Genomic DNA, 13587 nt, shown 5'->3' on the forward strand with positions numbered 1-13587 from the left:
TAGCGTGAGAGCATACAGAAAATAAGGTTTCCATTTATGCCAAGTTAAAGCAAGCCATACATGATCTTGGAAAGTCTGTCAAAGGAAAGCATGGATTTAGGAAGGATAAGGTGACAACTGGGTCTTATAATATATAAGATATATATATTAAAATATACAATATTTTATAAGTATTTATATATATTTATTTATATTAAAATATAATATGTATCTTAAAATATACAAGAGAAGCAAAGGGCATGAAGTAGGAGGTAAGGTGGCAATCAGGTCTACTACAAAAAGCATTTTTTAATAAAAAGAGAAAATGTAATGAGACATCAAATAAGACCTTTGTAAATATTTAAGAACAGGGTTATAACTCAGTGATTCAGAATTTGCCTTCCATTGTATGATGATCTGTGATTGATCCTTAGCACTGGAAACAACATTGTTTTTAATTTTTAATTTCTTTCTTTCTTTCTTGCTTGCTTGATTGCTTTTTTCTTTTTTGAGTCGTACCTGGCTATGTATAGGCGTTATTTTTAATTTTTTAAAAAAGTTATAATTTTACTTTTTTACCTGTAGTTTAAAACGAAATCTAAATTATTTTAGAGTAAATATATGTGAAGAAGAATAAAATTTACGGGAACTCTTTAGTATTCTTAATGATACTGCAGTCAGAATTTTGAGTATTATGAATGGAGAAAAGAGGCACTATTTTGTTGACGGTTACTCTAACTAGATGTTCTGATGGTTATTGGTTCTTTGGGGACACATCCAGTCATGTTCAGGTGCTGCTTTGGCTCAAGGGTCTCTTCCAGTGTTGCTCAGGGTACTATGTTGTGCCAGGAAATGAATCTGTTTCTTTTGCAGGCAAAGTCCACAGTCGTTCCAGTGAGCTATCACTCCAGTCTGAAAGGCTCTTAAGAAAGACCCTCATTTCACAAAATAAGTGGGGAATCTTTATTGCAGATGCTTGTTTAAATTGTTTGGCATGGGACCAGAGACACCAGCTTTCATTCAAAAAGTGGCCAGTGAGATTAATACCAAGAGTTTTGCTCCATGGTTTGGAATCCAGCCACACATTCTAGGGGGAAAGGGAGCTCATATAGAGTAAGGAGCACCAAATAAAGGGTGTTTGGAGGATCCTCCCAGGATTGGAGAAGCATTCTGAAAGTAGAGTAAAGACCGACATGATTGCCAGTCAATGCCTCTTTTGCAAACCACAAGACCCAAAAGGAGAGAGAGAACAAAAGGGAATGCCCTGCCACAAAGGCATGGTGGGATGGGGGGATAGGGGGTGGAGGGACACTGGGACCCGTGGTGGTGGAAAATGGGCACTGGTGGAGGGATGGGTATTTGATCATTGTACAATTGAAACCCAAGCACAGAAATATGTAAATCTATAACTGTACCTCATGGTGTTTCACTAACAAAAATTAAAAAAAAATGTAAATGTCAGAGAATGGGCACTGGTTGAGGGATGGGTACTGGATCATTGTATAACTGAAACCCAAGCACAAAAATTTGTAAGTCTACAACTGTACCTCATGGTGTTTCAGTAGTAAGCATTAAAAGAATAAAAAGTGAGGCAATGCATAAAAAAAAAGTGGTCAGATACCATCAATGCTGCTGCCCACACCCACACCGGGAGTGACAATGCTATGAGCAAGGGTTTCCATACTTGGATTCTCAAGATAGTGCCCCAGGAAATACTGACACGCAGCAGCATTTTGGACCCAACCTATTATAAAACTTGTTAGAGGTTAATTGATGCCAAACAAGAAAATTCAGGACTGTTGTGTAGCTTCTTTGATGATTTATTTTTCTCTAGTAGCTTGTAGATATTAGGGGTGGCAGTGGTATATTCTATAGTAAACAGTATTGCGTTTTTAAAATGTTGAAGGCCTAAGGTATATAAAAGAGGCAAAATAAAATGAGTAAATCTGTACACACATGAACACTTTTGTTGTTTCTTTAGCAATTGCTTGGATGAAAACTGTAGATGGGTAGCATGTATTTAAGTAGCTGGAAATAGGGATCAGGGGTGGTGTGGACTGCAGGGGAGGGTGGAAAGATGGGAAGAGATTATAAGTGTGTGTGTTTATGAGTGCTATTGTGTGAGAATGTTGAGTTTATAAGAATTCATGCATGCATGTGTAAGAGAGAGACAGAGAGAGAGAGAGAGAGAATGAGTATGTGTGCATGTATCCGTGTGTGTGTGTGTTCTTAGAAAAATCCTATATTTCACCTGAACTACTGTACCAAGTGATGCTGTCATTCATTATGATAACGTAATAAATAAATTTTATTAAATTCAGGTGGTGAAATATGTTGGCCTTTAAGCCCTTCCCCTCCTCCAATTCATCAAATTCTTCCTATAATTTTCATTTACTCCCTGACCTCTTCAGGACTCAATTGGATTCAATCTGCCACATCCAAATTTATCTCTTTTAGAAAAAGTAATTAGATTAAAATATAAATCACAACTATTGTTAACATTCAAATGGCTTCTAATGATAATTAATAATTTCTATTCATAGAAGTACTTATTCAGGCCACACAATAAGGCAAAATTCAGAATATTGGACAGAAGTCAATTATTTCTCAAGCAGAACTAGCTATATTATAGCCATTCTAAAGATGTTAGAAATTTGCAGTCCAGACATTAGAGGTTCATGCTAAAGTAAAAGATTTCTCGTTTTCTCACCTGAATCCTATTCTCCATAATAATAATTGAATAAATGAATAAGTGACAGAAATAATTGAATGTTGTTTTCTTCAGTTGAAGGTTTTATTCACAGATCTTGTCTCATAAAAATTATTCAGAAAACATTATATTAAACAAACATTCCATGGTGATTAATCAGAATTCTTATGTTTGAAAGTGACAAACTCATACCACACTCATTTTAAACTAAGAAGATACTTGATTCATGTGCCTATAAAGCTGGAGTGCCCTCTAGGTATGGTTGGGCCCAAAGAGTTGATTTTTATTTATTTACTTATTGATTGATTGAGTGATTGACTGAATCGCCATAAGTGATTGACTGAATCACTAGAACATAAAGAGATACAAATCTGTTCATGAGTAGGTTTCAGTCATACAGTGTTCCAAGACCCATTGCTCCACCAGTGAACATTTCCCACCTACAGTGTCCCCAGTTTTCCCCCGGAAATCCTTTCTCTCCCTCTCTCTCTCCTCACCCCCGCCCCCTGTCTCTCCCTTTCTTCTACCTATCTACCTATCTACCGATCTCTCCCTTTTCAGGCATCATGGTTTACAACACAGGAACTGAGAGGTTACCATGTCTCTTCCTTTACCTATTTTCACTTCACAGTTCTTTTCCAGCATGATCATTTCCAACTATCTTTGTCATAGTGGTCTCTTCTCGATCCCAACTGCCATCTCCCCCAGCCCATAAGGTAGGCTTCTAACAGTGGACCAATCATCCTGGCCCTTATTTCTACTGTTCTAAGGTATTAATCTAAAGTTATGTTTTTTCATATCCCACAAATGAATGTAATCCTATATCTGTCTGTCTCCATCTGACTCATCTCACTCAGCATGATACTCTTCATGTACATCCATTTATAAGCATACTTGATAACTTCATTTTCACTAACAGCTGCATAGTATTCCATTGTTTAGATATACCATAGTTTCTCTAACTAATCATTGAGAATTCTTGGGCATACAAGTTGTTTCCAGATTCTCACTATTGTGAATAGTGCTGCAATGAACATAGAAGTGCAGATAGCATTTCTGCTGTGTGTTTTGGGGCCCGGGAGTATATTGCCAAAAGTGGTATTTCTGGATTCATGGAAGCTCAATTTGTAGCTTTCTGAGAAATGCCCATATTGTTTTCCAAAAAGGCTGAACCAATCGGCATCCCCACCAATAGTGAAGAAGAGACCCTTTCTCCCCACTTGCATGCTGACATTGGTTGCTCTTGTTCTTTTTGATGTGTGTCAATCTCTGTGGTGTGAGATATCTCATTGCTGTTTTGATTTGTATCTCCCTGATGATTCATGATGTAGAACATTTTACCTCTGTTTTTTGGTCATTTGTATTTATTCTTTGAGGAAGTTTCTGTTCATTTCTTCTCCTCATGTTTTGGTGGGGTTGAATGTCTTTTTCTCATGAAGTTCTACAAGTGCCATATATATCTTGGGTTATATACAATAAGGGGTTAATTTTATGGGTATTGCATAAATAATTTTCCCCCTTTATGAGGACTGTCTTTTTAGCATGGTCACCATTTTTTCTGAGTTGCAGAAACTTCTTGGTTTAATGTAGTCTCATTTGGTTATCTTCACTTCCTCTTCCTTGGTCAGTGGTGTATCATTCTAGAAGTTTCCCTTAGCTTTAATGTCATGGAGGGATCTTCCCACATTTTTCTCCATATATCTTAAGAATTAAGGTATGATATTGAGGTCTTTAATTCATTTGATCTGACTTTGTGCCTGGCACTATAAAGAGGTCTGAGTTAATTTTTTTTGCATGTTGCTGACCAGTTTTCCCAGCAGCACTTGTTGGGAAACTTCATATTTATTGAGCCTTTATGAAACATTAGGTAATAATAATCTGAGGGCCAGCGTCAGGATATTTGACTATATTCCATTGATCTGAGGCCTGTCTTTATCTGAATATCATGCTAATTTGATTACTACAACTTTGTAGTAGGGTTCGAAGTTGTGGAAGCTGTTCCCTTCTTCTTTTTACCAAAGATTGCTTTAGCTCATCATGGGAGTTTATTGTTGTGTATGAGTTTCAAGAGGATTTAATCTATTTCTTTGAAAAATGTTATGGGTATCCTTATAGAAAGTGCATTAAATCTTTATAGCGCTTTTGGGTGTATTGCCATTTTGACAGTGTTAATCCTCTCAATCAATGAGCATGGGATGTGATTCCATTTCCTCATATCCTCTTTTATTTCATGAAGTAGTGTTTTGTAGAGTTTTTTTGGTATAGGTCCTTAACCTTTTTAGTTGATTCTAATATACTTGATTTTCTGAGGTTATTATTGTGAATGGGATTGTTTTTCGCCTATCTCTTTTTTCTCTTTCATTAATAGTATTTGGAAAGCCATGGACTACTGGATATTGATTTTGTAATATGCTACTTTAGTAAAAAAATCTATTCTTCCCAGGAGCTTTTTGGTAGATTCTTTGGGATTTTCTAAGTATACTATCATGTCATCTCCAAATAGTAAAAACTTGAGTTCTTCCTTTTTTTATCTGGATGCCCTTGATATCTTTTTCTTACCAAAATCATATGGAAAGTACTTCAAGTACTATGTTGAATAGCAGTGGTGAGAGTGGGTAACTTGTTTTGTGCCTGATTTTATTTTGGGAATCTAGCTCATTGATTTCTGCTCCAAGCCTTTAGTTTTTCCCCATTGAGAATAATGCTTGTTGTGGGTTTGTGTTAGTTTGCTTTGACTATATTGAGGAAAGTACTTTCAACTCCCATTTTGTTGAGAGTTTTTCATCATGAATGGGTGCTGGATCTCCTCAAATGCTTTATCTACATCTATTGATATTGTCATATGATTTTTATCTTTATTTATTGAGATGGTGTATTCTGTTGTTTGACTTGAGAATGTTAAGCCATCCTTGCATCCCCAAGATCAACCTAGTTGGTCATAGAGTGTGACCTTTTGTTGAGTTTCTGGATTCTCTTTGCTGGTATAATCTTGAGGATCTTTGGATTTATCAAGGAAATAGGTCTGTAATTTTCTTTTTTGTGGTGTCTCTGTCTGATTTGAGTATCAGGCTGATCTTTGTCTCATAGAAATTGTTTGGGAGTATTTCTGTTTCTTCAATTTCATGGAAAATCTTAAAAAATGTTGGCAGTAGGTCCTCTTGAAAGGTTTGCAATACTTCATTAGTGAATCCATTTGGGCCTGGGCTCCTGTTTTGGGGGATACTTTTGATTATCATTTCATTTTCCTTGTAGTGATGGGTTCGAGTTTTCAAAATCTTGGTTCAGCCTTGGGAGGTAATTGGAATCCAGTAATTTATCAATTTATTCAAGATTCTCTCATTTCCTGCTGTAAAGATTCTCAAAATAATCTCTGATGATCCTATGGATTTTGTAGTTTCTACTATGATGTCCCCCTTTGCATTTCTGATTTGGTTTATTAGGATTCTTTCTCTTTTCTTCTTTGTGAGTTCTGCTAGTGGTTTATCGATCTTATTTATTTTCTCAAAGAACCATCTCTTGCTTTTGTTGGTCTACTGGATTGTATTTTGGGATTATATCTCATTGATTTCTGCTCCAGGTTTTATTATTTCTTTCCTCCTAGCTAGTTTGGACTCCTTTTCTTGGTATTTTCCAAAATCTTGAGCTGTAAGTTATTTTTGTAGGCCCTTTCTATCTTCCAGTTGAATTCTGGCGGAGCTATAAACTTTCCTCTTAGAACTGCTTTTGCTCTGTCCCACATGTTCTGATAGTTCCTCGTTATCATTTTTTTCTGGAATCTTTTTATTTCCTCTTTGATTTCTTCTCTAAGCCAATGGTTGTTCATTATTTCCCTCAAATAAAATATTTTCTTGCTGAGTTTTTGTCTGTTTGATCTATTGAGAAGTGAGAAAGTACTGTTGAAATCTCCATCTAGTATTGTGTTGCTATCAATGTTTTTCTTTAAGTCTATTAGAAGTTGTTTTTACGTATTTTTCTGGTCTGTCATTAGGAGCATATACATTGAGGAGGGTGAGTTCTTTCTGATGTACAGATCCCATGATCATTAAGAAATGACCTTCACTGTCTCTTATAACCTTTAGCCTGAAGTCCACGTGGTCTGATAATAGTATGGCCACTGCAGCTTTTTGGAGGTGTTCTTTTCTTGAAGAATTGTTTTCCAGCCTTTGACTTTGAGCCCATGGTTGCTTTGATTATTCAGATATTTTTCTTGCAGGCAGCAGAATGTTGGGTTCAGTTTTCTATTTCATCCTGCCATCCTGTGCCTCTGAATTGGTGTACTTAGTCCATTGACATTGAGAGAGATCATTGTGATGGGGATTTTTGCTATCTTTATGTCGAAATTTTGAGTATTTGTGGGGCTTGTCTTAGCTTAAAGTAGCCCTGTTAATTCTTAATGCAACAAAAATATGGAACACTTTACAAGTTGGCCTGTCATCTCTGTGTAAGGATCATGCTAATCTCTGTATCATTTCAATTTTAGTATATGTGTTGCCAAACTGAGTATAAGAGCTGATTTTTTTCCCTATTTTTCTCTTCTGATTTCTTTGAGTGTTGTCCTTACTCACTCCTATGGCAGACAGTGATTCCCAATCTAGGAAGGTATTTCAAAGCAGCTTGAAGTGATAAATTTAGAACATTAATGTCCCAGAAGGAAAAGTCTGGTTTTTACTATATTACCTTTTACCATACCCAGGGCATAAGTTTTGCAAAATAATTCTTTTGGAAGATGGTGTATCAGTCTTGTTTAATGCTCTACCCTGAAACCTTCATTAAGAAAATTAAACTGGAGCCTTTTGATATTCTCACCTCGGTCCCGTGTACATCTCCAGAAAATGGTGGATTGCGTTGTCCGCACTTTGACCACCTTGAAAGAAAGTAGGATTTTTCTCCTGAAGGAAGAGGTGAGAAGCATATTGATGATTTCATTCCACCTTATTACAAGTTCAACTTGAAGGGAAGCTGAGACTCATGAGGCTCCTGTAAAGGACATAAAAGGGGTCTCAGTGTAGTTTAATGGCCAAGACACATTAACAACACAGATGACTCAAAGTAACCTGTGTGCATCTTTGTGTGTATAGTGAGTTTTATATCTACTCATAGTGATTCTCAGTCATTCCACATGGGCAAAACAGACCTGTAATTAAAAATCTAGTTCCCTGAGCAGAATGGGCTTTCTTAGGTGATTGAACATGTGTGTAATATTTTATTACTAAGCACATACAACTGTTTGAATGATGTGTACTTTTCGATCTAAAATTAAGTCTAAATATCTCTGAAATGACAGTCTCCTGACGCCGCACCTGGCTTTCCTCACCAGGGCCCCTTGGAGGGTGTGGGTTGTGTTTCCCTCACCACCCCGAGCAGAGACCTGACAGCTGAAGACCTCTGCAACCAGCAATAGGTATGCTTAAGACCACTCTCACCACACTTGAAGGAGCCTCATGCATGAAGAACTGGCAGAGGAACCCAGGTGTGCGGGAACCGGGGCTGAGATATTCAAGTCTGCTCGGACCAAGAATGGGCCTCCTCCATCCAGATCCCCCATCTTCCAGTAGCTAAGGGTTACACCCCCGGACTGCCTCTGGAGCCATGTAATCCCATCAATGGCCAAGATCCAGAGACTGGATCTTGTTGATAAGACAACAACTCATATTGTCCAGTTCTCTTTCTCGGAGAACATGGCAGGTTACCAAGCATATCTTGCCTACATGGCAGAGACTGGCAAGCTACCCGTGGTGTATTCTATATGCCAAAACCCAGTAACAATGAAGTATCTCATTTCCCTGACCGTGAAAAAACCTCCAATGTGGTACATGCTAAAATCTGAGGGCTAGGACGAATGGAGATGTAACTGGTGCCTGCTCAAGGAAATCGTTCTCCACCACCAATGATACCAGTATTCCTCCCACCCTGCCCCCAAACGTGCCTTTGTGGCAGGGCATTCTCTTTTGTTCTCTGGGGCCATGGCATGCCAGAGAGCCACTCGTGGTGGGCAACTCATGGTCTTGGCTGGCAGGACGAATGGGCTGGTTTCACCCCTCACCCCCAATCCCACGAGGCTATAGTTGCCCTGTCACCCTAGCTCATACCTGGCTGTCCAATAGTCTCTGAGGTGGTGGGAATCGTGCCGCCAGGGGGGAGAAAGGCAGAAGCGACAAATACCCTTTCCCACCTGAGGGAGAATGGTGCCGTAGCTTAATGCATAGTTCAGTCACATTTCTGCCAAAAGCCTCTGGGTTCTGAATTGGATCCACGTGCCTCTGGTGCTGTGGTCGTGCCGGATAGCCTCTTGTGGGGGTCAAATCGTGATCTTGGTGGGGCAGAAAGAATGGCTCTATGGTCTACTTTTGTCATGCATCTCCCACCCAGAGCGGGTCCTCCAAATACCCTTTAGTGGGTGTTCTGACCTCTATCTGAGCTGCCTTTCCCCCCAGCATGTGATGCCGGCTTCCAAGGCCTGGAGCATACCTCCTAGTCCTTATCACTCTATTCTTGGGTATTAGTCTCTCATTCTGTTACTTTATATTCCACAGATGAGTACAACCTTTCGATGTCCGTCCATATCTTTCTGACTCATTTCACTTTCTATGTTGATCCACTTTATGCAAATTTCATGACTTCTTTTCTAACAGCTGCATAGTATTCCACTGTGTAGATGAAACAAAGTGTTATTAACAAGTCATCTGTTCTTGGGCACTAGGGTTTTTTTTCCCCAGATTTTGGCTATTGTGAACAGTGCAGCAATGAACATACAAGTGCAGATGTCATTTCGGCTGTACTTTTTTGCCTTTCCAGGCTATATTCCCAGGAGTGATATTGCTGGGTCAAATGGGAGCTCAATTTCTACTATTCGGAGAACCGTTCATACTGTTTTCCAAAATGGCTGAACCTGTCCGCATTTCCACCAGCAGTGAAGGAGAGTCCCTTTTTCCCCACATCCACGGCAACACCGGTAGCTTTTGTTCTTTTGGATGCGGGTCAGTTTCAGTGGTGTGAGGTGATATCTCTTTGTTGGTTGGACCTGCATTTCCCTGATGATTAGTGATGAAGAGCATTTTTCATGTGCCTTTTGGCCATTCGGTATCTTCTTTGAGAAAGTTACTGTTCATTTCATCATCCCATTTTCTGATGGGGTTGCATGATTTCTTCTTGTAGAGTTCAACATGTGCCTTGTATATCGTTGATATCAACCCCTTATTACATAGGCATTGGGTGAATATCCTTTCCCATTCTGTAGATTGTCTTTGTATTCTGGTCACTGTTTCTTTTGAGGTGCAGAAGCTACTTAATTTAAGATAGTCCCCTATGTTCATCTCTGTTTTCACTTTTTTGGCCAGTGGCATGTTATCTTTGAAGATACCTTTAGCTTCAATGTCGTGGACGGTTTTGCCCACCTTGTCTTCAATGTACCTAATGAATTCTGTTCTGATGTTGAGGTCTTTGACCCATTTTCATCTGACTTTTGTGCTTGCTGTTAGGTAGAGGTTTGAGCCCATTTTATTGCATGTAGCTGTCCAGTTTTTCCAGCACCGTTTGTTAAAGAAGTCTTTCTTGCTCCACTTCACATTTCTTGCTCCCTTATCAAAGATTAGATGAACATATATTTGAAGGTGTGTGTCAGTATATTCAATGATGTTCCATTGGTCGGCAGCTCTGCCTTTGTTCCAGTACCATGCTGTTTTAATTATTATCGCTTTGTAGTAGAGTTTGAGGTTGGGGAAGGTGAGGCCTCCCATCGTCTTTGTCCCAAGAATTGCTTTAGCTATTCGTGGGCGTTTGTTGTTCCATATGAATTTCAGGAGTGATTGATAAACTTCTTTGAAGAATATTATGGGTATCTTTATAGGGATCACATTGAATTTGTACAATGCCTTAGGGAGTATTGTCATTTTGACAATGTTAATTCTCCCAATACATAAGCAGGAGATATGTTTCCATTTCTTCGTTTCCTCTTATTTTCTGTTGTATAGGTCCTTTACTTCCTTAGTTAAGGTGATTCTGAGATACTTGATTTTCTGAGGCATGATTGTGAATGGGTTGCTTTCTTCACGTCACTTTCTTCTCCCTCATTATTTGCATATAGAAAAGCCATAGACTTTTAGGTATTCATTTTATAGCCTGCAACTTTTCCATATAAATCTCTTGTTTCTAGGAGTTTTTTGGTAGAGGTTTTAGAATTCTCTAAATATAGTATCACATCTTCTGTGAATAGTGAGAGCCTGATTTCTACTTTTCCTACATGACTGCCCTTAATATCTTTTTTTATATAACTCCTATTGCAAGTACTTCCAGTACTATATTCAACAGAAGTGCCAAAATGAATTTTTTTCTTTTTGGGTCACACCCTGCGATGCTCAGCAGTTATTCCTGGTTCATGCACTCAGGAATTACTCCTGGTGGTACTCGAGGGACCATATGGGATGCTGGGAATCGAACTTAGTTTGGTTGCGTGCAAGGCAAACGTCCTACCCCCTGTGCTATTGCTCCAGCCCCCAAAATGAATTTTTACTAAACACTTTCTACCTGTAAATTTCTATGCTATGAACAGTGGTATAAACGGTTATATCTGAGTAATTTACAAGTAGATTATGAAGACAGATAATGTAAAGAATTTCTTTGTATGAATTTCCAGAATGTGTAGCTTTTATTAAATATATTAAGAATGAACCGGAGGTCTTGATTATACCATGAAAATGATTTCCCTGTTAGAAGTTACCCTTCTAAAATGAAATAAAGTGACACATTTTGAAAATGTTGATTATTCGTTCATTAATTCAATGAATATTTATTAGTCTGGGGGTGCAGTGCCTCCAGGAAGTCAACCTGCACCCTCAAGGTGAGTGTATCTACAGTCTAATGGTGCCATCATGCTGCCTGATAACCCCAGATTTCCACTGTGCCTCTGGCTGGATCCCAACACCTCAGGACTAAGTTTCCCAAGAAATTAAACTCCCAAAAGATATGAGGGAGTCATGTTCACAAACCACCCCTGGCTCAGCTATACAAGCTAATGTATTGGTCTTGCTTAAGTGACCCATAAATAAATCTTGAAAGAGATCAAAAGTCACAGTTAACCTTGGACCTGCACACGGCAGAACACACTAGGGTAAATCGGAGGGAGGCAGGTTAGTTTGTTGCCCACGCAACCAGAACTCAGGGCAGCCACTTGCTCCCACAAACCAAAATCTCTACCATGCCCTAGTCTCATGACATCGTCTCAGGATGGATTTCACTGAAATATAACAGCTGAAATTTCGGATATGCGGGTTTTGTGACTGAAATCTCTAGGCTTTCTCTGAGTCAGGATGGGCAGCCGACCCTCACTGCCTTGTACTTATGGAAGCCGCAGCAGTCATGTCCATACCTCAAAGCAACTCCAGCCTTACCTTCCTGATAAAAATACTAAATTCCGGGGCTGAAGCGATAGCACAGTGGGTAGGGTGTTTGCCTTACATGCTGCCGACCCGAGTTCGAATATCAGCATCCCATATGATTCCTTGAGCTCGGCCAGGAATAATTCCTGAGTGCAGAGGCAGGAATAACTCCTGAGCATCGCAGGATGTGACCCCCCCAATAAAAATACTAAATTCCTTAAACAAACATGATGAGCTCTTAGTACCTGTATGAGAACCATAATGCACAAAATTAAAAGGAGAGAGAAAGAATTTAAAGAGCCTGCCATAGAGACAGGCTGGGGGTGGGGTAGGGTGTTGGGGGATGTTGTAGGGAACCAGGGACATTGGTGGTGGGAAATTAACACTAGTGGAGGGAAGCATGTTGGATCGTTGTATGACTGGAAGCAAATTATGAATAGTTTGTAATGGTCTAACTCACAGACATTCAATAAAAATTTAAAAATATATATCCTTAATTGGTATCTCAGACTACTGTTAGAACTTTAAAAACCAGCATATCTATTTTTGTGTTCTCAGTAGAAAAAAAATGTTACTCACCTGTAGGTGCCAATAGCTTGAAGAATGCTAAACCCAAAGATACATCAATGCTGGCCTCTGGCATGAATACTGTAATTGCAGTTATGTTATGTTTTAGAATCAGTTCATGGACAAGAAGTCAAGAGAAGCAGTGGCAAAGAGCAACAATGTTGAATGGATAATGTTTGAGGAGCTTGCAAGGGAGGCGGAAAGATTTGGCATGAGAAGAGGGAAAAAAACGAAGAGTTAAGTATTAATATGTATCATGACAAAAATGCAAGGGAGGTCATTTTTTGGCAATCGTCACACTCTGTTGAGCTTTTGGCAAGGATAAGTATTAGAAAGTATCTTTCCCATTTAATGGTAAAAAGGTAACTTTGATGGGTACATTTAAAAATTACTTTAAAAATTAGAATCACCAAGGGATACACAGTTACAAGGTTGCTCATAATTGAGTTTCAGTCATATAATGTTCTAGCACCCTTCCAGTAAAATGGGGGTGTTTTTGAAGGAATATCCCTGGTGCGAAGACTAGGGCATCTGAATCTTAACACATTTCACCAAATATATGATCTGTACTCACATGATTTACACTCTCTCCCCTGATCTTTGATTTACGTTTTCATGCAATATTTCCTTGTGAAACTCACCAGAAGTGAGTGTCCCTATTTTAGACAAGTACATGTTTCTCTGACATTATATATATATATATATATATATATATATATATATTTGTGTTCACTGTAGGAAAAATATATTACTCACCTGTGTGCCAATATCTTGAAGAATGCTAAACCCAAAGGTACATCAATGACTGTCTTTGGCCTGAATACTGTAATTGCAGCTATGTTATGTTTTAGAATCAGTTCGTGGACAAGACTTCAAGAGGAGCAGTGGCAAAGTTGCATTAATGTTGAATGGATAATGTTTCAGGAGCTTGCAAGGGAGACGGGAAGATTTGGCATG

The 13587-nt window shown here is 38.8% G+C and overlaps 1 pseudogene; it reads right to left on the reverse strand.

The window, feature by feature from the left end:
* Window positions 1-7089: 7089 nt before the first annotated feature.
* LOC130025807 (uncharacterized) lies at window positions 7090-7186 on the reverse strand (annotated as a pseudogene).
* Between the last annotated feature and the right edge of the window lie 6401 nt (window positions 7187-13587).

Source organism: Sorex fumeus, unplaced genomic scaffold, assembly GCF_029834395.1.
Source record: "Sorex fumeus unplaced genomic scaffold, SorFum_2.1 ptg000032l, whole genome shotgun sequence".
Taxonomy (NCBI): Eukaryota; Metazoa; Chordata; class Mammalia; order Eulipotyphla; family Soricidae; genus Sorex; species Sorex fumeus.